The sequence below is a fragment of the Phascolarctos cinereus genome, unplaced genomic scaffold (genome assembly GCF_003287225.1).
Source record: "Phascolarctos cinereus isolate Bilbo 61053 unplaced genomic scaffold, phaCin_HiC Scaffold_726;HRSCAF=1367, whole genome shotgun sequence".
NCBI classification, from domain to species: domain Eukaryota; kingdom Metazoa; phylum Chordata; class Mammalia; order Diprotodontia; family Phascolarctidae; genus Phascolarctos; species Phascolarctos cinereus.
The window spans coordinates 208,034,447-208,055,086 of record NW_027556098.1 but is presented as its reverse complement, the minus strand read 5'-3'; the positions used below and the strand labels follow the sequence as shown (position 1 = coordinate 208,055,086).

General features: G+C 36.9%; 1 protein-coding gene across 3 annotated transcripts in view; it reads right to left on the bottom strand.

Annotated features, from left to right (window-relative positions):
* ZNF385B (zinc finger protein 385B) overlaps positions 1 to 20,640 on the bottom strand; it is a 521,452-nt gene that overhangs the window by 298,377 nt on the left and 202,435 nt on the right. The window lies entirely within an intron of this gene.

The following is a 20,640-nucleotide window of genomic DNA, read 5'->3' as shown; positions in this document are numbered from 1 at the left end:
GCAGAGGAGAGGAAATAGAATGTGCCGAAGTTCTTAGAACTAGGTTCTTCCTCTCTCCAATAAGTTAAACAAGCCACTATAAGATTTGTTTATGTTGTTAATTTTCTTATTAATCCTTCCTTCGAAAATGCACTGAGGTTTTGTCTGCAGAGTGATCCTGATCAAGTTAACACAAATTCTCAATTAGTTGAGCCTCAATTTGAGAGGTTTTAACGATGTTTTACATGAATTTAGAATTAAAGAACATGCAAACAATAAACACAAAGAAACTGTCAATTTTTTTCCTTTCATTTTCTATAAAAGCAACTTAACATTAGAATGAGGCTTTAGTCTTTCCTGGGTAAAAGTATGCCTTATAATTCTTCTTGCTTTATGATGAAAAACAAATCTATTTCTCTTCCATTACAAGATTACTACAACATCAGTAAATATTTTGAGTTGTATTTAAATGAAATTTTATATTCCATTACACATTAAATTTTAAAAAACAAACAGACCAACATGGGATATGCTGATTTCTTGGATTCCAATGACTGTATTTGTATATAGTACACTTTGAACTCTCTCTTTTTTTGAAAAAGTAATTCATTGGAGAATGCAAGTGTGAGATACCCTGAGGAGTCACGTGGTCCAAGACTTCACTTTGTGACAGGGCTAGGAATTAGCATCCTTTGACATCCATGTCAATGTGGGAATATAAGAGAATTTTGGGACACTACATCCTCTTTTTTGTCACTTATGGGAGCTATCATGCCCCTTCTTCATGAGAGTTGGCAGAGTATGATTTTGTCAGTCGCAATGATAGTAAAGATATCTTTCTACATTAGCCTTATATCCTCTACACTATATCATAACTAGATTACATCGCACCATGACCACCAGGCTGTACCATCTACCACACCGTTGTACTCTCTAATAAATAGTGTCTCCCCTGTTTGAAAATGAGGTCCTCAAGAACAAGGACTATCTTAATTTTCTACTTGTATTTCTAATCTATAACACAGCATTTAGTATTGTGTTTAATAAATGCTTTTTAACGCATTTGCTCATAGCATCGTTATTATCCCTATTCATTTATAAGAATTGCCCCTCTCCTCCTCTTACCCAATCACAAGAATCAATACTCAGGCACTAATCTGAGCACATGTTGGCATGTAGGAACAAGGACCAGAAGAACCTTGACATAAAGCATTTGAATGTTTGCCAACCCATGGCCTATCCAAGGCTAATTTTCTATTTTCTTCTGGAAAAATCCAAAAAAAGGGATTTTGTACTACTAGTGGTCAAGAAGTTCCTTCTTCCTGGACAGCCAATGAAAGCCTTTCCTCAATGTGACTTTCTAATTTGGTCTCCTTTTGACAAAGACTAACCAAGCAATCAATCAAGCTAATGTTAGGCATCAATGCGCCAGACACTGTATCATGTGTTGGCTATTAAAAAAAAAAAAAGGAAATACTCTCTCATCTCAAAGAGCTAACATTCTATTGGGGAAAGACAACATGCACCTATATAGGCACAAACACAAAGATGTACAAATAAGACACAAGGTGATTGGAGAAGGGAAGACACTAGAAACTGGGAAGTGGGGAAGAAGGAGATTTGGAACAGTTTTGTGTAGAAGGTAGCACTTGTACTGCATCTTCCAAGGCACTGGGGATTCCAAGAGGCAGAGGTGAAGAGGGAGGAATTCCAGGTGTATTGGAGGTGATGGAAGGGGTGAGGAGTCACTTATATAAAAGCACACAGATAGGAAATGGGGTACTGTAAATGAAGAACAGGATGTTAGTCTGAAATAGGACACAGTAATTGTCACCCTTTAGTCCTAAACTTCTCCAAGTTACAACCCAAATTCCTTAAAAAGCTTTCTTCCTGGGGTCACAGTTTTTTATTTTCTTTTTGTTTTCTTTTCTTTTTTTTTTGCTCATGATATAAGAAAAGTACTCTGTAGTAAAAAGAGTACTGGATTCAGAGACAGGGGACCTGTATTCAATCCTGATTGTAGAGCCCCTTTCTAGCTTATACCTCAGACAAGGGATCTCTGAGCCTCAGCGCCCTCATCTCTAAAACTGCTTCCAGTGACCCCCACTCCCCTAATTCATTGTTTTTCTCCATACAGTTGCCAAAATAATCAGATCTGAATAGAACACTCCTCTCCTCAAGAAGTTTTAGGGGCTCCCCAATGCTTCTAGAACAGGAGTTCTTCACATTTCTTGTGTCATTGACCTCTCTGGCTGTCTGGTGAAACCAAAGGGATCTCCTTCTCGAATAATATTTTTAAATGTATAAAATATAAAATGTATACAATATTTAAAATGCATAAAAATAACATAAAATAAAAATAAAAATAAAAAAATAAAATGTATAAAATATAAAATTTTTTAATGTATAAAATAAGATTACAAAGGAAAATAGTTATAGGAATATATTGCTGAAAAAAAATTTAAAAAAAGTTCAAGGACCCCACGATAAGAATTTCTGCTAGGATAAACTACGAACACCTCAGTTTGTCATTTAAATCCCTTTTCAATCTGACTCTTACTTTTCTAGGCTTATTCCAATTACTTCCTTTTGCACATTCTACATTTCGCTCAAAATGTCCTACTTACTACTCACAAACTCTATCTTCTATCCTTTATCTCTGTCCTCAGAGGTAGGTGGTACAGACTGTTGGATCTGGTGTCAGGAAGACTTGAGTTCGAACCTGGGAATATGGCCCTGGGATTGTCAGAAACTCTGTTTGCCTCAGTTTCTTCATCTGTAAAGTGGGGATACAATAGGGCCTACCTTCCAAGGTTGTCGGAAAGACAAAATGAGATATTTGTAATGTGCTTTGCAAACTTTCAAGTGCTACATAAAAGCTATTGTTATGATCATTATTATTAACTACTACTGCTACTACTACTATTTTGCACACATTATCTATTATGCCCGAAACATATTCCTTTTTCATTTATATTACAATAATTAGCTTACTTCAACAGTCTTATCACAAGTATTAGCTCCTATGGAATGATTCCCCCACTAGGTAATTTCTCTCTGTTAGAAGTTTTTGTTATCACCTTATTGCTATGTGCTCTTTCCACCTAATAGAATGTTAGCTCCTTGATGGCAGAGAATGCTTTCATTTTTGTCTTTATAGCCTAGCACAATGTTTTTCAAATACCAAATACATAAGTGTTTTATGAATTGAATGACAATAAAATAATAGTTCATATTTGTGCAGAGTTCAACAGTTTGCAAAGTATTTTTGCTTACAAATAATCATGGGAAGCATTTAAAGAAAGTATTATTATTCCTATTTTCATTGAAGTTATGATAACTGTTATACATGATCACCTGTCTAGCAAGTGTCAGAGCTAGGACTTGAAGCCCATTCTTCTGATTTCAATTTTTGGCCTCAATCCACCGTATCACAATGCCTCCTTAGAATTAGAAATGGGGGCAGGTAGGTGGCGCAGTGGATAGAGCTCTGGCTTTGGGGTCAGGAGGACCTGGGTTCAAATCCGGCCTTAGACACTTGATACTTACTAGCTGTGTGACCCTGGGCAAGTCACTTAACCCTGATTGCCTCACCAGAAAAAAAAAAGAATTAGAAACGAATGTCATTTTTCTTGGCAAAAACAAAAATACAAGGGAATTAAGAAGACTTCTTGAACAATTAGTGTAAAAATACTCTTTTTGTACTCTTTTGTCACTCCTAATTATTAGGAATATTAACTGCCAAAGGGATGAGGCAAATATAAGATAAAATGTTTTCTAATTAAATATATATACTTCTTGATTTTTAGCTGTCTCTAAAAAGCATTTAAGGTGTCTAAACCCTCCTAATATCATCTCTGACTCCTGAGGAACCAACTACATAATTTGCCCCTAAAGAAATTAAATCTTAAGAACCCCTTACTATATATTAGAAGTAATTAATTCATACTGGCTAATTCAGCTAAAAGCTCAGGGTATATAATGCTCTTATTCAAACATAAGTTCAGGCTGAGACTAAGCAGAAAAGTCCAAGATACTGCATATAAATACTGAGTTTTAAACATTGGCAATTATTTTGATACTTTAATCTTAATTTAAACAATACAAAATTGCATTTGACAAAACAATGATTCACATAAAGTCTAGGTAATTTAAATTTCTATTATTCTTTTTTGTCTCAAATGCCTTCACTGAAGAAGACATCTAATATTAAAAACATATACTCTTTCTCCATAATCACTGGTAGGTATTTTCATTTTCAGTCAGTTTCAAAAATCTTTAGCTATAATCTCCAGGCATTTCACACATATACATTCAGCTACAATTTTCAGGCATTATATATAAATATATAATATCATGTATGGATAAATACATAACACAATAGCGTATTATGTAACAGTAGATACATTATAATTATATAATTAATACATGATGTAATTATATAATAGGCATATAATATTATGCATGTCACACAATATTGTATCATCTATTTATGCATATATAATACTATATATCATGTGTGCATATATATTAGAGATGACATCATACAATAAACAGTATTATATGACGTATTACTTTATCTAATGATATATATTAGATATAATAACACACATATACATTTCTATCACATAAAAATCACATTTTACCTAATAATATGTATTAGATACAACATATATACCACATAGCACTATATTGTGTGTGTATATATATATATATAAAACATTTACATACATCATATATTCATCTAAACCACCTAGAAATTATAACTGAATATATACATAAATATAAATATCTTAATAAATACATATACACACAAATATAAACATACACATATGTGTGTATATTTTCTATGACTTCATATTACTCCTGTGTTGTCTACCATAAAACATTTAATATTTTCCTATTAATCATGTTCTGGGATTGTTTAAGTCATTGTGTCTTATAGACCAAAAGCCACATGGACCTCATCTTTTAAAGTTTCAAAATAGCAAACTAACAGAAAAGGTTACTCTGCTTAGAGCTTCAATGTACAGTATTTAATCAACATTATCTAATTTATAAACACCTAAGTGTAGGGAGATGTCAAAAGAAAGAGCTCTAGCCTAAGCAAGCTGTGAATCTGCAGTGAAAAGGTTAACCACAAATGCAATACAGGTTCCACAATCACTCTTCCTACATAAGATTACAAGGAATAATGTATCAGAAAGGCAAGTTCGGGATTAAATTATCTTAAACTAAAATAAATTATATTCCATATACACAAATGTGTCTCAGTATACACACACACACACACTTACATATAGAAATCTCCCTTATGGAAATATACATAAGCAGGTCATTTTTGGAACTTTGACTGAGTGCCCTAAATTAAGGTGCTGGCTTTTCACAATATATTTTTAGCTTGCGTTCATGCTGTTCTCCTGGCTGTCAGTTTCCCACTGCTCTATGGTGTGAAATTGACAAGAAATGGTGCAAAACTGACAACTCAAGGCACAGAAGTTTAACAAGAAATTACTATGCAAATTGTTTGAGAAAAGCAGGAAAAATTAATATTTGATGGTGAGGCTGCTGTTCTAATTTGGTGAGAAGTCCCCAGTAAAGCACTCAGGTTTTACCAACATTTTTTGAGACTTTAGAAGCACATATGTGGAAACATATGAGGAAAAATAACCTATAATACTAACACATAGTGGGGTTGGGGGTGGAAGAAGAGGTGTTGTGGAAAGAGATTCATAATATTCTAAGAAGGGAATATTGGAGTCATTTTTCTGCTTTTGATCTCCCTGTATTCAAATAATTGGCTCTATCATTTACAATCTTTGCCAGTATACAGTCTTCCTTCCTCATCCTCACGGATCATATTGAAGGCATTTCATCCTCATTTTCTATACTTATCTCCTCCACCTCGTCCCCCCCTTTTCTAGTCAGCGCAAAATGTCATGATAAAAATGGCCTTCTCTGGCTGGCGCCCTCTCCACCACTCTTATGTACACTTATGTACACATGTATGTGAGATAGCCTTCCACTGCCTATTTGCAGGCCTACGGTATTTTCGGTGTTCTTATTCTGGGTTTAAAAAGCAGCATCTGCTTCACTTCTGGTTATATCGCTTCCTTTATCTCTCTCCTCCTGCTTCTGACCTCTTTCCACACATTGCCTCCCCAGGCTTTAGTCTGGTGAAACTACTCCCGGGCATTTTTCTGTCATGTTAGATTCTGAAGCTTCTCCCCTCCTTTCTGTCCCAAATGTCCAAAAGTACCTACATACCTTAACCTCATTCCAAACTCTTCAAATTCTCTGCCTTTTTCTCTGAGGATTCTCGCTTCTTCCAAACATGCAATTATCTTCCCCACTAAAATTCAATCTCACCAAGCCTATCAAATGATAAAAGTGGGACACATTTAAGAAATATATATGGCTTGGAAATAAAGGGACCATACAGAAGGTAAGATATGGAGGAGGAGAGAAAAAAGGCTAAAATCAGCATTGGAGCAGACTGGTATATCCTCACGACATGTTCTAATCTTTTGCCTAAAAGTATAGTTATAAAGCAGTAAGAATTGTTGGGGGAGTGGTTCTGGAACCTATCTCAAGGACAAATGGTAAACTATAATTATAGATTTTAAAGTTCCTTACATTCTACTTTTCTACCTTAATCTTTCCAAATCCACAGAGCCTACTCTTTCTAGTCATTTAACATTTCTTGTTACCCTCAACTAGAAACCATCCTCTCCTACCTCCTTTGTCCAAGTTCCATACTCTTAGGAAGGAGTGAAAGGATTACTTTACTTCAATGAAGACTCAGCTGAGATTAGATAACTTAATAAGCGCGGTTCCTACCACTTTGTGATATCCACCAGCTCTGTTCAGCACCATATGAGTAACAATACAGGAGGTGGATGGAGAAAGGAATATAAGGTTGGGGTTTGCCAAGGGGGAGGTAACAACAGGACAAGGTAGGAAGAGATTCCAGAGTAGAGTTGGATGGAAAGTTGAATGGATTTGTCAAGGAGTCAAGAGTAGGAAAGCTGGAGAGTGTAGTCAGAGCAAAGATGAGGACCTGGCAACATACTGAGGGGTGTTGAGATTACAGATCATAGCTAGGATGACAAATGACAAGTGAAATGAAGAACAGGTTTGGAAGAAGTGGGGCATAGGAAGAGGTGGAATTTCTGGAAAGCTTGATAGATTTTCAGAGTTCTTTATTGCAGAAGAGCAGCACTGCTGGGGGGGGGGCAGCTATGTGGCTCTGTCGATAGGGCACTGGACCTGGAGTCAGAAAGATGAATGAGTTCAAATCCAGCCCTGTCAGGCACTATCTGTGTGATTCCAGGCAAGTCATTTAACCTCTGTTGGCCTTAATCCTTTGGAGAAGGAAATGGCAAACCACTCCAGCATCTATGCCAAGAAAAACCCACGCACAGAATTGGTGTGCTATGGTCCACAGACTCACAAAGAGTTGGACCTGACTAAACAACAAAGCACTTACTGGCCATGGCATTATGAAGAGTATGGCCATATCTCTTTATAGAGGAGAGAGGCTAGATGAAGAGGTCATGGAGTTGAATGGACTGAAGACTTTTTATTTTCCAATTGCTTTTTAGTTGTGCCTAACCCTTCATGACCCCATTTGGGGTTTTCTTGGCAGAGATACCCTAGTGGTTTACCATTTCCTTTTCCAACTCATTTTTACAGATGAGGAAATAGAGACAAACAGGATTAAGTGACTTGCCCAGGGTCACACAGCTAGTAAGTATCTGAGGCCAGATTTGAATTCACAAAGATGAGTTTTCCTAATTCCAGGCTGGGTGCCACTTAGCTGCTCTACTGAAGTCCCCTTGTGTGTTAACATTATGATAATAATAATATTTTCCATTTGTAATCATAATAGCCAATAATAGCTAGCATTTAAACAAAGCACTCTACATATGTTATTTTATTTCATCACAATCAGTTCATTAGATCACCTACCAGTGAGGTAGTTTCTTATTATCCCAATTTTATGGAGGAAACTGAATCTTAGCAAAGTCAAGTGACTTGCCTAGGGTCACAGAGCTAGTAGGTGAACAAAGCAGAATTCTATCTCAAGCCTTCCTGATGGCAACTTAACTTAATGATGATAAAACATGGTTTATAGCTTTCTTTTGGGGTTATTGAGGCAAATCACATCCTGAGATTGGCAGATTAACCAGATAATCCCTCAAGATTCCTTTCAAAGGAGAAGGGGAAAAGAAGAGAACACACATTTATTAAGTGCCAGGAACTGTATAAAGTGATTTACAAATATTATTCATTTGATCCTCACAATAACTCTGTGAGATAGGTGCTTTTAAAAAAAAGTAACTAATTAATTAATTTTTAGTTTTCATCTTTCACTTCCACAAGATTTTGAGTTCCAAATTTTCTCCCCATCTCTCCCCTCCTTCTGCCCCAAGATGGCATGCATTCTGAAAACCCCTTCCCCAATCTTCCTTTCCATCACCTCCCCCTCCTTCTCTTATCCCCTTCCCTTTCTATTTTCCTGTAGGGCAGGATAGATACCCCTCTGCCTATTTATCTTATTTCCCAGTTACCTGTAAAAACAATTTGTAACATTTGTTTTTAAAACTTTGAGTTCCAAATTCTCTCCCTTCCTCCCTCCACATTCACCTTCACTGAGAAGGCAAGCAATTCTGTATAGGTTATACATGTGTAGTCATGTAAAATACTTCCATAATAGCCATGTTGTGAAAGCCTAATTATATTTCCCTCCATTCTATCCTGCCCCCCCATTTATTCTAGTCTTTCCTTTGATCCTGTCCCTCCTCAAAAGTGTTTGCTTCTGATTACCCCCTCCCCAAGTCTGCCCTCCCTTCTATAATCTCCCCCTCTCTTATCCCCTCCCCTGCTATTTTCCTGTAGGGGAAAATAGATTTTCATACCCAACTGAGTGTGTGTGTTATTCCCTCTTTGAGCCAATTCTGATGAGAGTAAGATTCACTCATTCCTTCTCACCTCCCCCTTCTTCCCCTCCATTGTACAAGCTTTTTCTTGACTCTTTTATGTGAGATAATTTAGCCCATTCTGTCTCTCTTTTTCTCCTTCTCTCAGTACAATGCTCTCTCACTCCTTAATTTTAGTTTTTTAGATATCTTCCCTTTGTATTCAACTCACCCTTTGCCCTCTGTCTATGTATATAGTCCCTCCAACTACCCTAATACTGAGAAAGGTCTCTAGAGTTACAAATACCATCTTTCCATGTAGGAATGTAAACAGTTCAACTTTAATAAGTCCCTTATGATTTCTCTTTCCTGTTTACCTTTTCATGCTTCTCTTGAGTCTCATATTTGAAAGTCAAATTTTCTTTTCAGCTCTTTTTCATCAAGAATTCTTGAAAGTCCCCTATTTTATTGAATGTCCATTTTTCCCCTTGAAGGATTATACTCAATTTTGCTGGGTAGGTCATTCTTGGTTTTAATCCTAGATCCTTTGACCTACAGAATATCATATTCCAAGCCCTGTTGTCCTTTAATGTAAAAGTTGCTAAATCTTATGTTACCCTTGTTTCTTTCTGGCTGCTTGCAATATTTTCTCCTTGACCTAGGAACTCAGGAATTTGGCTATAATATTCCTGGGAGTTTTCCTTTTGAGATCTCTTTCAGGAAGTGATTGGTAGATTTTTTTTTCAATTTCTATTTTACCCTCTGGTTCTAGAGTATCAGGGCAGTTTTCCTTGACAATTTTTTGGAAGATGATGTCTGGGCTCTTTTTTTGATTATGGCTTTCAGATAGTCCAATAATTTTTAAATTATCTCTCCTGGATCTATTTGCCAGGTCAGTTGTTTTTCCAATGAGATATTTCATGTTCTATTTTTTTCATTCTTTTGGTTTTGTTTTATAATTTCTTGATTTCTCATAAAGTCATTAGCTCCCATAAGCTCCATTCTAATTTTTAAGGAATTATTTTCTTCAGTGAGCTTTTGAACCTCCTTTTCCATTTGGCCAATTCTGTTTTTTAAGGCATTCTTCTCCTCATTGGCTTTTTGTACCTCTTTTGCCATTTGGGTTCATCTATTTTTAAGGTGTTATTTTCTTCAGTATGTTTTGGCTCTCTTTCACCAAGCTGTTGACTCGTTTTTCATGGTTTTCTTTCATCACTCTCATTCATCTTCCCAATTTTTCCTCTACTTCTCTTACTTGCTTTTCAAAATCTTTTTTGAGCTCTTCCATGGCCTGGGACCAATTCATATTTTTCTTGGAGGCTTTGGATGTAGGAGCTTTGACTTTGTTGTCTTCTTCTGGTTTTATGTTTTCATCTTCCTTGTCACCAAAGTAAGATTCTATAGTATGAGGTTTTTCTGTTTTGATGTTTGTTCATGTTCCCAGCCAATTTTAAACTTTTAAACTCTTTGTTAAGGTAGGGGTCTGCTTCCAGTGTGGAGGATGCATTGTTCAAAGCCTCAGGGATTTTGTGCAGCTGTTTTCAGAGATACTTCTAGGGACCCGTAAATTTTCAGTTCTTCCAAGGTGGTATGATCAAGGGTGAGGTGTTTACTCCTTTCCTGGCCTGAGCTCTGGTTAATGAGTGACCACAAGCATTCTTTTCTGCCTCAGAACTGTGAGGAGGATTTCCTCTTCACTGCCACCACAAGCTCTGCAACACTAGCACTCTTCCTCACTCCAGGACTGCCACCCAGGACTGCAACCCAGATCCAAGTACAAAGCAAGAGAATCCTGCCTCAGTGCTAGTAAAGAGATCCCTGCAATCCCCCTCTGATCAACCACTAGATCCCCCCACCATCTGTGAGCTGAGAGCTCTGGAAATGCCACTGTGGCTGTGGCCACTGTTCTGGGGCTGCGCCAGGCCTGGACCATCCTCCTCTCTCACTCAGGTCTGACAGACCTTTTCAATTGACCTTCTAAGTTGTCTTTGGTGTTTATGGGTTGAGAAGTCTGGAAACTGTCGCAGCTGCCCATGATTTAGTCTTCTGAGGCCTGCTCTGGGTTTGCTTGCGTCCTGCCTTTGCCCACACTGAACTGTGCTCCTCTTCCAGCCTGGAGCAACACACCTTTCCTATCAATCATTCAGATTGTCTTGGGCTGCAAGTTTGTTTCACTCAGTATTTTTGTGGGGTCTGCTGACCTAGAATTTGTTTGGAATCATTTTTTACAGATATTTGGAAGGGTTTGGGGGCAGCTCAAGCAAATCACTGCTTTTACTCCACCATCTTCGCACTTGGTAAGTGCTTTTGTTATTCCCAATTTACAGTTGAGTAAACTAAGGCAGACAGCAGTTAAGGGACATGCCCAAGGTCACACAGATACTAAGTGTCAGAGGCTAGATTTAAACTCAGGTCTTCCTGAGACCTTGTCTAGCCTACCTGCCTTTCAATGTAAAGAAAATACCATTCAAATCATTCCCACTTATTCTTTCAGCAGCAGAGTCTCCCTTAAGCCCTAAATAGTTCAGAATGCTGTTTCATTTTAAAATTTTTTGGGCCATATGAATTTCAAGGTATACTATGCTGTATAATAATAGACATTTATGTAATACTTCATGTGTGCAAACTATTTACATATATGATCTCACCTGAGCCCTACAACCAACCTATAAGGTAGGTCCTTAAGGTATTGTTATCTCCATTTTAAGATGAAAAACTGAGGCTCAGAGAGGCTCAGTCAAACAGTGTCAGAGCAGGACTCGAATCCAGATCATTCTGACTCTAAAATCTGCTCTAATTTCATCAAATTATGCTGTACATTGCAAATGTCTGTCATTATTATTAGCAACAGTAGCATTATCCACAATACTCTGCTGCTTCCTCAATATTCTGTAGCACAAATAACCTTATGAGGAAAAAGATGAGTAAAGTTCATTATGGTAGAGAGGGAAACACAATTTTAGAACATCCCTTCAAAATAGATGGGATAATAGCAAATAAGCAATAGACTATTTAATTTGGGCTACAAACTTCATTCAAATGCATCCTCAGAATGCCTTTTCATCATATTTATCAGTTGTCCTAGAGTTTTAAGTGAATAATAGTTTTCAGTAAGCTTTTATTTCCATTGAACTCAGAATTTATATGTCATATATTATATTACATTATACAGTATATATTATGTGAGTGTATACATAATTATATAACATTTATATGTGTATTATAATATATTTATACATAATAATTATGTAATTGATTATACAATAAAAATAAATACTCAATAAACAAGTCTAAATCAGGAGTGTTTTGAATAATTAACTTCAGAAAATGTTATGTCAAACCTAAATTCTATGTTTTTTAAGCCATATGGAGTGTATCACAGAATCCACAAATAGAAGTAGAGAAATTTATTTTAAATGCTATAGAAAACTTCAGAAAGGAGCTTTCCCTCCCCAACCAATACTTTGCAGGCTGCAGGTTTTCAATGAGTAACTAGTGCCATCAGTGGGTCATTAGCATACAAGTGATAAAAATGTACATTTGCTAGCAAGCTACCATTGCTATTGACATTACTAAACAATAAAGACACTACCAGACATTTTTGAAAGGAACATTATCACAATGGCTGTGATGTTCTTCAAACCAGTCCAGCTCATCTCCATCTTCAGGGAGGAGTCTCAGTCACATTTCCTTCATTACCAAAATTCTAGAGAAATTTGCCTAAATAAAATACCCAAGTTTCAATTGATGAAAGTCCATTATCTCTTTAAGTCTGTCATTTAATGCACTTAATATTGAGAGTCTCCACTAAGAGAGGCAAAGTCGGGTAAGAGAGTGATAGACAAAGAGTCAGAAAGACAAAGAGTCAGGGTTCAAATCCTGACTCAAACTTATTAGTCCTGTGATATTATTCTCTGAGGACAGGTCTAAGTTTGGAGAACCTCACCATGAGGTTGGCCTTAAGGTGATGAATGAATCTTTTGGCCACAGTAACTCCTAATGACAGTTTACAGTAGGATAGAGGAGGTTCAATTTATTTTGGAAGAGGGAGTCCTCACAACAACAAATTTACAGATTTATTTATAAAGTACCAGAATAAAATGTATCTACAAAAGCTAATTTTTAGGAATTCAAAGCATATTGCAACTTAAAAAACAACAACAATGATGATGACAACCAAAATGATGACAACCAAAACTATTGATCCATTTAATCCTCTAATCTAATTATGAAGCTTTTGTGAAAATTGTATAAAATGAATTAATTTCAAACGACAGAATTGTGGAGTTAGGAAGGACCTTATGATATGCTGTGCCCCAACACTCCCAATGGCTACCAAGGGCCAGGCATGCTAGCCTAGTTAAAGCAACAAGCCAATCTGAAGGAGGGACAGGACGCAAATCAAACCACCACCACCCCTTCAAATACCACTTCCCCTACAACCCCAGTGGAGACAGCCTACATCTAAGGTTTGAAGGAATAACAGTGCCCCAATACCTCCAGTCCCTCTTCCATCTAGTCCCCTGAAAATATCATCAAGGGGAAAAATCCTTGTGAAGGAAGGGCTGTCCTCAATACCATCACCAATTGTTGGCCAATTGGCATCACAAGGGGACAAACTCCACAGCCCCAGAAATAGCAGCATCTCATCCAGACATCAATATTTTCTGTTTCTTGATTTGTTTTTGAAGAACTGACAGCATCAGAATCCTTAACGTTGGTTAAAGAACTATAGCTGATGTATGTACACTTCCAGGTCATATGACCAACAAAGCCCAAACTCTGACTAGACATATATTCCGATCCTCATACTCTTTCAAATTTCTCCAAAATGGTAATTATGTGCAGTATCTAAAGCAATTTGAGTTGTTTCCACAGTCTAAGACATCAAGAATCTTAAGGATATAAAAAGGCAATGAACTAAAAAAAGATAAGGCTGTTAACCTCTAATCTACTCACTCAGCAATCCTTTCCCTATCAGGTACCATTCTAGCAGAGCTGTACAAGCCCCACCTATGGGGCTTGCAGTAAAACTCAACTCTGCTTCTTTAAACTCACTGGCTTAGAAAACCAAAAGTCAGAAGCTTACTATGGCTGGTAGAGCAGCCAGCAGCACTCAATGCTACAAAAGAGCTTAGCCAGAGAAGTAATGAGCAGAGAGAACTAAGGAAGGATGCCAGGATGTGTGTGGATGTACTAGGTCTAGTTGAAGTAAAGAGCCCAGCATCCAGATAGGTTCAGTTCTGTCCTCCTGAAAGTCCCTTGGGGTAGAAACTGAGGCCAGTGAAATGTGAATTGCCCAGTAGGGGAAGAAGTAGAGATGGCTTTGAGGTCCAGCCTTATTTGTTCAAGGTCTTGAAGGTTTCATGTTTAACAAGTGTCAGGGATGGATTTGAACCCAAGCTTTTCTGATTACAAATCCTACAACGTGTGTACTAAGTCACACTAGTGCGTATTTTCCCCCATATTTCTATTAAAAATCAATTACATGGTTTCCAGGAGCCAAGATGGTGGAGTGAAAAGGTAGTTGCTCTCACTCTACCCTATCAACCGCTGAAAACCCAGAAAAATATCACCCCAGAAAAAAAAAAACCTGGAACACGTGAACTAGAAGAAAGACGGGGAGCAACAGTGCAGCAGCCCAGCAAACGGGTCTCCCAGTGCCTCAGCAAAAATAAGGGAGGCAGAACTACAAGAGGCCCCAGGCGGATAAGTACCCTGCGGCATTCATCTGAAAGGAGGTGAAGAAAACAATCTAAAGGCTTCCTAAAGCCTTGGCCTTGCTAGTTCCAGCCCACCACCAGGTGAGCTGTCTGAGCCCTGCAGCCTCCAATTGTGGAGCAATCCTGAAGCCCAGGTGGTAGAACAGGCAAACACCAACACCTGGACCTCCAAGTGCCTCAGTGAGGGTGGGGGTAACCGGTGGAAACCAGTGCAGAAAACCACCAGGTGCCTCGGTACTCCATTGCAAAGGAATCTCCCAGTGCATTAGCAGAAATGAGGGAGACAACATTTCAGGGGGCCCCAGGCAGATAAACACTCTACAGCACCCATCTAAAAGGAGCTGAAGAAAGCTAAAGGAAAGGAAAAGCAGGCAACCTAGAATTGCCTGAAAGTTCCAGCCTTGCTGATTCCAGCCCAACAAGAGGTAAGCTGCCAGAAACCTACAGCCTCCAATTGCCAACATAAGAAGCCCCAGCACACAAAGCCAGTGACCAAGACCTAGGCACCCAGCACAAGAAGCTTGGTTCAGTACCTCTGTGCCCCAGCAGGAGAGCTCAAACTCTTTAAAGGCCAGGGAATAAAGAAACACCATGAGTAAAAAGAAATGTACCATAGATTCATATGATGAGAAGAGTGAAGATCAAGACAGAAATTCTGAAGAGGACAACATTGTCAACAAATCCACATCTGCAACAACAAAAGGGAATATGAACTGGCCTGAAGCCCAAAAAGCTTTCTTAGAAGAGCTCAAGAAGGATTTTAATAGTCAAATGAGAGAGGTAGAAGAGTCCTTCAAAAATACAATTGGACAATTGGAAAAAAAATACACTGAAGAAAACAAGTCCCTAAAAAGCACAATTGGCCAATTGAAGAAGGAAGTACAAAAACTAACAGAAGAAAACAATCTGTTAAAAACTAGAATTGGACAAATGGAAACTAATGTCTCTATGAGAGAGCAAGAATCAGTCAAACAGAAACAAAAAAATGAAAAAATAGATGAAAATGTAAAATACCTCATCAGTAAAACAACCGACCTGGAAAATCGACTCAGGAGAGACAATTTAAAAATTATTGGACTACCTGAAAATCATGATGAAAAAAAGAGCCTGGACAGTATCTTTCAGGAAATCATAAAGGAAAACTGCCCGGAAGTCCTAGAACCAGAAGGGAAAATAACCATAGAAAGAATCCACCAATCACCACCTGAAAGAGATCCCAAATTGACAATGCCAAGGAATATAATAGCAAAATTCCAAAATTACCAGATGAAAGAGAAGGTGCTGCAAGCAGCCAGAAAGAAACAATTTAAATATCATGGAACCACAGTCAGGATTACACAGGACCTTGCAGCTTCTACATTAAAAGACCGCAGGGCATGGAACATGATATTCCATAAGGCAAAGGAGCTTGGAATGCAGCCAAGGATCAATTACCCAGCAAAAATGAGCATCATTTTTCAAGGGAGGAGATGGATATTCAACTAAATAGGAGACTTCCAAACTTTCCTGATAAAAAGACCAGAGCTCAACAAAAAATTTGATCTTCAAGTACAGGACTCAAGAAGGACTAAAAAGGTAAATGGGACAGAAAGATACAATATGTTGTTAATGGGGGGGCTGTTTAAACCCCTACAAGGGAATATGACACTTGCAACCCTTGAGAACTGTATTGTTATTACACCATGTTAAAGGAGTATACATAAAGAGGGTGGATATTAGTTGACTTTGATGTAATGATAAAAAAAATCTAATCAAGTGGGTTAAATGGATCCAAATAAGTGGATCAATCTGATCTTAGAAAATGTACTGAGAAAGGAGGAGGCAGACAAGGGTAAATTACATTACAGGAAAAGACACAAAATCCTATTACAGCAGAGGGAAAGAAGGAGGGGGGAGCATTGTTTGAACCTTACTCTCATCAGATTTGGCTCAAGAAGGGCATAACATAATCAGTTAGGTATAGAAATCTAACTTGCCCTATAGGCAGTAGGAGGGAAAAGGGGAAAGAAAAGGGAGGGGGAAAGAAGGGAGGGAAGAAGCAGTAAGAGTAAAGGGGAAGAAAAGGGAAAGGGATAATAAAAGGGAGGAGGGACTGAAGGAGGCAGTGGTCAAAAGCAAAACACTAGTGAAGGGGAAAGGAAAAAGGAGAAAGAAAAGCATAAATGGGGGGGAAGGATGAAAAAAAGACACAGATAGTAATCATAACTGTGAATGTGAATGGGATGAACTCTCCCATAAAACGGAAATGGATTGCAGAATGGATTAAAAACCATAATCCTACAATATGTTGTTTACAGGAAACACATTTGAAAAAGAGTGACACATACAGGGTAAAGGTAAAAGGCTGGAGCAGAATATATTATGCTTCAGCTGAAGTAAAAAAAGCAGGGGTAGCAATCCTGATCTCAGACAAAGCAAAAGCAAAAATAGATCTAATCAAAAGAGATAAGGAAGGAAACTACATCCTGCTAAAAGGCACCATAGACAATGAAGTAATATCATTACTAAACATATATGCACCAAATGGTATAGCATCCAGATTCTTAGAGGAGAAGTTCATGGAGTTACAGGAAGAAATAGACAGCAAAACTATACTAGTGGGGACCTGAACCTCCCCTCTCTGCACTAGATAAGTCTAACCACAAAATAAACAAGAAAGAAGTTAAGGAGGTGAATAGAACATTAGAAAAGTTAGGTATGATAGACCTCTGGAGAAAACTGAATGGGGATAGAAAGGAATATACTTTTTTCTGCAGTACATGGCACATACACAAAAATTGACCATGTACTAGGGCATAAAAACCTCACAATCCAATGCAGAAAGGCAGAAATATTAAATGCATCCTTTTCAGATCATGATGCAATAAAAATTATATGTAATAAAGGGCCATGGAAAGATAGACTAAAAAATAATTGGAAACTAAATAATCTAATCCTAAAAAATGATTGGGTCAAACAACAAATCATAGAAACAATCAATAATTTCATTCAAGAGAATGACAATAATGAGACAACATACCAAAACTATGGGATGCAGCAAAGCAGTTCTTAGGGGAAGTTTTATATCTCTAAATGCTTACATAAATAAAATAGAAAAAGAGGAGATTAATGAATTGGGCATACAACTAAAAAAACTAGAAAAAGAACAAATTAAAAATCCTCAACTAAACACCAAATTAGAAATATTGAAAACCAAAGGAAAAATTAAAATTGAAATTAAGAAAACTATTGAACTAATAAATAAAACTAAGAGCTGGTTTTATGAAAAAACCAATAAAATAGATAAACCTTTGGTTAATTTAATTAAAAAAAGAAAGAAGAAAACCAAATTACTAGTATCAAGAATGAAAAGGGTGAAGCTACCACCAAGGAAGAGGAAATTAAAACAATAATTAGGAATTATTTTGCCCAACTATATGCCAACAAATTTGACAATCTTAGTGAAATGGATACATATTTACAAAAATATAAATTGCCCAGATTAACAAAGAGGAAGTAAAATACTTAAATAACCCCATCTCAGAAAAAGAAATTGAACAAGCCATTGATGAACTCCCTAGGAAAAAATCTCCAGGGCCAGATGGATTTACATGCGAATTCTATCAAACATTTAAAGAACAATTAATTCCAATACTATATAGACTATTTGGGAAAATAGGTGAAGAAGGAGTCTTACCAAATTCTTTTTATGATACAAATATGGTGTTGATACCTAAACCAGGAAGAGTCAAAATAGAGAAAGAAAATTATAGACCAATTTCTCTAATGAATATAGATGCAAAAATTTTAAACAAAATACTAGCAAGTAGATTGCAGCAACTTATCACAAGAATAATACACTATGACCAGGTAGGATTTATACCAGGAATGCAGGGTTGGTTCAATATTAGGAAAACTATCAGCATCATTGAGCATATCAACAACAAAACCAACAGAAACCACATGATCATCTCAATAGATGCAGAAAAAGCTTTTGATAAAATACAACACCCATTCCTATTAAAAACACTAGAAAGCATAGGTATAAATGGAGTCTTCCTTAAAATAATAAATAGCATCTATCTAAAACCTTCAGCAAGCATTATATGTAATGGGGACAGGCTAGAAGCATTTCCAATAAGATCGGGGTGAAACAAGGATGTCCATTATCACCACTGTTATTCAATATTGTACTGGAAACCTTAGCTTTAGCAATAAGAGAAGAAAAAGAAATTGAAGGCATTAGAATAGGCAAAGAAGAAACAAAGCTATCACTCTTTGCAGATGACATGATGATATACTTAGAGAATCCTAGAGAATCAAGTAAAAAACTACTTGAAATAATAAACAACTTTAGCAAAGTTGCAGGCTATAAAATAAACCCACATAAATCATCAGCATTTCTATATATTACCAACAAAGCCCAACAGCAAGAGATAGAAAGAGAAATCCCGTTTAAACTTACTATAGACATTATAAAATATTTAGGAGTCTACCTCCTGAAACAAACCCAGGAACTCTATGAACACAATTACAAAACACTTTTCACACAAATAAAATCAGATCTAAATAATTGGAAAAACATCAGTTGCTCATGGGTAGGCCGAGCTAATATAATAAAAATGACAATCCTACCTAAGCTAATTTACTTATTCAGTGCCATACCAATCAAACTACCAAAAATTATTTTATAGAGTTAGAAAAAATAATAACAAGATTCATTTGGAAAAACAAAAGGAACTAATGAAAAGAAATGCAGAGGAAGGTGGCCTAGCAATTCCAGATCTTAAATTGTGTTATAAAGCACCAATCATCAAAACTGCTTGGTACTGGCTAAGAAATAGGGAGGTGGATCAGTGGAATAGGTTAAATATGCAAGACACAGTAGTCAATGACTATAGTAATCTATTATTTGATAAACCCAAAGACCCCAGCTTCTGGGATAAGAACCCACTCTTTGAAAAAAACTGCTGGGAAAACTGGAAAAGAGTATGGCAGAAACTAGGCATAGACCCAAATCTCACACCATATACCAAAATAAAGTCAAAATGGGTTCATGACTTAGATATAAAGGCTGATACCATAAGTAAACTGGGAGAACAAGGAATAGTTTACCTATCAGATCTATGGAGAACAGAAGAATTCATGACCAAACAGGAGATAGAGAACATTATGAAAAGCAAAATGGATAATTTTGATTACATTAAATTGAAAAGGTTTTGCACAAACAAAACCAATGCAACTAAGATTAGAAGGAAGGTAGAAATTTGGGTAAGAATTTTTACAACCAGTCTCTCTGATAAAGGCCTCATTTCTAAAATATATAGAGAATTAAGACAAATTTATAAGAACATAAGCCATTCCCCAATTGATAAATGGTCAAAGGATATGAACAGACAGTTCTCAGATGAAGAAATTAAAGCCATCTATAGTCATATGAAAAAATGCTCTCAATTGTTATTGATTAGAGAAATGCAAATCAAAACAACTCTGAGGTACCACATCACACCTATCAGATTGGCCAACATGACAAAACAGGAAAATGATGAATATTGGAGAAGATGTGGGAAAATTGGAACACTAATACATTGTTGGTGGAGTTGTGAAATGATCCAACCATTTTGGAGAACAATTTGGAACTATGCCCAAAGGGCTACAAAAATGTGCATACCCTTTGATCCAGCAATAGCACTTCTAGGGCTATATCCCAAAGAGATCAAACAAATGGGAAAAGGACCCACATGTACAAAAATATTCACAGCAGCTCTTTTTGTGGTGGCAAAGAATTGGAAATTGAGAGGATGCCCATCAATTGGGGAATGGCTGAGCAAGTTGTGGTATATGAATGTAATGGAATACTATTGTGCTATAAGAAATGATGAACAGGCTGACTTCAGAAAAACCTGGAAAGACTTATATGGTCTGATGCTGAATGAAGTGAGCAGAACCAAGAGGACTTTGTACACAATAACAGCCACGTTATGCGATGACTAATATTGTTAAACTGAACCCTTCTCAGCATTATCAGGATCTAAGAC